The 4,097-nt window shown below is 59.7% G+C and overlaps 1 non-coding gene across 1 annotated transcript; it reads left to right on the top strand.

The window, feature by feature from the left end:
- The first annotated feature begins 2,076 nt into the window (after nt 1-2,076).
- Nucleotides 2,077-2,166, top strand: LOC131850063 (U6atac minor spliceosomal RNA). Its single transcript, XR_009357821.1, has one exon. It is a non-coding gene; the product is annotated as a U6atac minor spliceosomal RNA (small nuclear RNA).
- The last annotated feature ends 1,931 nt before the right edge of the window (nt 2,167-4,097 follow it).

The raw sequence follows: 4,097 nt of genomic DNA, 5'->3' as shown, positions 1-4,097 counted from the left end.
GAGTCGTTGCGCGCCGATGAACTGGCCGCTAAAATAGAGGACAGTGCCCTTCTGGTACTTGCCGCCATAAAAAAGTCCGGCAACCTGAAGGGCACTATTGTGAAGGACGTAAAGGACGCCGTCTCTGCCATCCGTTCGGCGTCCGATGTCCTCAGAGAGCGGTCGACTAGCGCGGAGGTAATGGCCCTCACGAGACAGGTCGCCATGCTGCGCGTTGAGCTGGACGAGGCCCAGCAGCTGTCCAATGCGGCGGTCCAGGAGGGCCTGAAGGAGAGGCGCGAGTTGGTCGCCCTCCGGGTGAAGGCCGGTTCCTTCGCCTCATTAGCCGAACAGCTGGAGCTAATGAAGGCGGAGAGGGAGGAATGGCAGCGGCAGGCGCGGGAGAGCGCTAGACAACTTGAGGACCTCAAGAAGTCGAGCGCTCTGGACCGCGCCGCCCTGCATAAGACCATGCGCCAGCTGGAAGAGGCGAAGACCGCCGCTGAGCTTCCGCCGGTGGTGGTCTCGGGGACGACGGCAGAAGCGCCGAAAGGCGCCACGCCCCGAACCCTGCCAGAGGACGCCGAAGACCGGATCATCCGGCGAGTAGGCGAATTGATGAACACCCGCTTCGCCGAGATGGAGGAGCGGATCTCGGCGAAGCGAACGCGGCCTCAAAAGGCCGCCAAGAGTACGCCTGCTGCCGGATCATCCGGTGTAGCGGCTGATAGGGTTCGGGAGCCCAGCGGAGTACGTGCCTCTCAACCGTCGACCTCCGGAGCGAATAAGGAGGGCTGGGCGACGGTTGTGAGGCGCGGGAAACGCAAAGGCGCTGGCGCAAGCCAGGCAGGTCCCACCAGCGCGCGACCAACGAAGGCGCCAAGCGGCGGCCACAGGGAGGAACCGCAGCGGAAGTCTTCCGCGCGGAAGGTGAAAGCGCGCCCCCTCGGTCATCGGCGGTCGTCCTGACCATGAGGCCGGGAGCCGAGGAGAGGGGCGTCACCTACGGGTCGGTGCTCACCGAGGCGAAGGCCAAGATATCCTTGGCCCAGCTCGGTATCACCGACCTGAGGTTCCGCGTGGGAAGAACCGGAGCCCGTATTTTAGAAATACCCGGCGCCAACACAAGCGAGGCGGCAGACGCGTTAGCCGCCAGGATCGAGGAGGTCCTGCCCGAGGACGTTGTCCGGGTCTCCAGGCCAGTTAAGTCGGCCGAACTGAGGATCGGAGACCTGGACGACTCGACACTGGTGGCTGACGTTGTCGTCGCTGTGATGCGCGAGGGGGGTTGCCTGGAGTCCGCGGTAAAACCGGGGAAATCCGGCGCAACTCCCAGGGTACGGGCTCCGTGTGGGTGCGGTGCCCAGTGGCCGCCGCTAAGAAGTTGGCCGAGGCCGGCCGGCTTAGGATCGGGTGGGTGATGGCGCGGGTACAGGCTCTGGACCCGCGACCTCAGCGGTGTTATCGGTGCCTTCTTACAGGCCATGTGGGCGTCCGATGCACCGCCGGGGAAGACTGCAGCGGAATCTGTTTCCGCTGCAGCGAGCCCGGCCATAAGGCCGCACGGTGCGCCGCGCCATCACCGAACTGTCGGTACTGTGCCGCGGCGGGTCGGAAATCCGACCATAGAGTGGGCGCCACTAACTTGTGTCGCCTGCCGAAGGCCCGAGCCGCGGCACGGGCCACAGGTGGGGGGGGAGTCGATGGACACTTGAGTAAAATCAGGTGTGCATCGACTCCAAAATTGACCCTAGGGTGGAGGATTGTTAGGGCAATCCGAAGCTCGCCGGGGAGGTATTAGGGTCTGGAGGTGGCGTGCAGACACTATTCCCTGCACGCCTAGATGGAGGTCCCTTCGATGGGTACCATACCGGGGTCTTGGGCGAATGCTTTGCGTTCCCATGGCCCGGGCGATATGATTCAAGGAGGAATAGTCGTCAGGTTTTTAGCAGGTAGGAGTCCGGCAGTATCCATTCTTCCCTAAGGGAATGGTTCTCCATGATGGATTTTCCTGACGTGAAAAAAAAAAAAAAAAAAAAAAAAAAAAAAAAAAGGTTAGGTTAGGTTAGGTTAGGTTAGGTTAGGTTAGGTTAGGTTGTGTCTATTGAAAGGAGAGACGGTTAGCACTCCCCTTGACAAGGATGGAACACACAAAATGGTTAAGGCACAACTTGACCACATTTTTTTTGGAGTCGCGTTCGAGCTGCCGTGGCGTGCGGACGTGTGCACGGTTGCTCTCTGTCGCGTGTCGCGTGTCGCGGTCCTCGGTGGCGCCGGTCGGGTCCCCTCGACCCGCCGCCGCCTCGGTGCTGTTACTAGGCAGTCTAGTTCATATATATTGTGGAAAAAAACTTGTTCTGACATGTTTTCGTTGTGAATAACTGTGAACGTTTATTGTGTAGTGACGAAAGGGATAGGACCCGTGATTTTGTGTTTATTGTGTACAGTGTGCTGTCACGATGTATAAAGATACATCGTCTGTAGGAGCGAAGAGGATGAGGGTGAACCCTCACGGTTCATCATCCGAGGAGCTAAGCAGCTCGGCTGCAGAAGAGACGCACCGCGTCGTAATGGCAGAGGAAGGACGCCAGCAAGTCCTGGAGTTTAGCAAGTCCACTGCGGAGTTGATGATGCTATTCAGCAGCTCACTCCTGAAGAAGGTGAAAATAGAAGCCTATTCGAGCTTACAGCCGTTGAAACTGTTGCCAGTAAAGGTGAAAACCATACTGGAGAAGGTGAGGATGAGTTCCACAGCCCGGGAGGAGGTCGTCAAGGCCGCTACGGACGCTGCTGACTGTGTAGCAGAATTCCTCTGCAATGTAAAGACAGTACTTGAGGAGGACTTAGAGACTGAGGAAGTCGTATTGAAGCGAGAGGAAGTGGTCAGTGAATACGGTGACCTCGAGGCGAGAAGGTACGCCTCGCGTAAGCGTATTAAACAGTTGAAAGAAGTGCGTGATGAACTAAAGAAGGACTGTGCGTCTCTCACTACTGAGAGGGATGAGTTGAAGGAAACAGTGGACAGGAAGTGTGGCGAGGTGCGGAGGCTGACGGCGCTACTAGAAGCACGTCCCGGGCCCCCCTCAGATGTCTCGCCGCGCCCTCTTGACACTGTTGCTGCGGCGCGCTTAGAAGCCGTCCTAGATTCCCGTTTCGGGGAACTGGACCGGCGACTGAGCGCTATTGAAGGTGGCTTAACCGCGCGGCCGCGCGCCGCCGCGGCCCCGCTGCAGACGACGGCACCGCGACGCGGCGCACCGCCCGCTCCGCCGCGCCCCCCGCCCGCCGCCCGCGGAGACGCGGCGGCGGCGGCGGCGGCGTCGGCGGCGCCGAGCGGGCCCGTGCCCGGTGCCGACGACAAGTGGACGACGGTGGTGCGACGGCGCCGCAAGCAGGGTAAAAGACCCCCTGAAGTGAACAATGACAAGGACGTGAGAGCTCCCGTTCGACGGGACGCGAGTAAGCAGGTGCGTGCGCCTAATAAACTACGCGTGCCTCGGTCCTCGGTTGTAGTGATCGATATACAGCCGGAGGCCGAAGCAAGAGGTGTAACTTACGCCTCAGTGTTCAAGGATGTGAAGGACAGGGTAGACATTTCGGACCTTGGTATAGAAGCAGTGAAATTTAGGGTTACGGCTACCGGTGCGCGGCTGTTACAGCTCCCGGCAGCCACTAGTGATGATAAGGCGGACTCCCTTGTGGAGAGAGTGAGACGAGTTACTGGTGAGAACGTTAGGGTCAGTCGACCGGACAAGATGGTGGACTTGCGCATTTGGAACCTGGATGATTCGGTTTCGGTGCCTGACGTGGTGGATGCGGTTGTCCGTGCCGGAGGGTGTGCCGCGGCGTCTGTCCGCGTCGGGGACATTCATCGTGGCCCCTCCGGAAGCGGCAACGCCTTTGTTCGCTGCCCTGTAGCAGCGGCAATAAGGCTGAGTGATGCAGGTCGGCTTATGGTTGGCTGGATGGCGGCTCGGGTTGAGCTGCTAAAGTCGAGACCTATGAGGTGTTATTGTTGCCTGCTCCCTGGTCATACCGGGCGCAGGTGCAATAGGAAGGTAAGGTACAGTGGTAGGTGTTTCCGCTGCGGACAGGAAGGGCACAGTGCTCCTTCATGT

This window comes from Achroia grisella, unplaced genomic scaffold (assembly GCF_030625045.1).
Source record: "Achroia grisella isolate CSIRO2021 unplaced genomic scaffold, CSIRO_AGI_Agris_v1 utg1112, whole genome shotgun sequence".
In the NCBI taxonomy this organism is placed as follows: domain Eukaryota; kingdom Metazoa; phylum Arthropoda; class Insecta; order Lepidoptera; family Pyralidae; genus Achroia; species Achroia grisella.
Note: the sequence above shows the minus strand (reverse complement) of the source record. Positions and strands in the feature narration are given on the sequence as shown.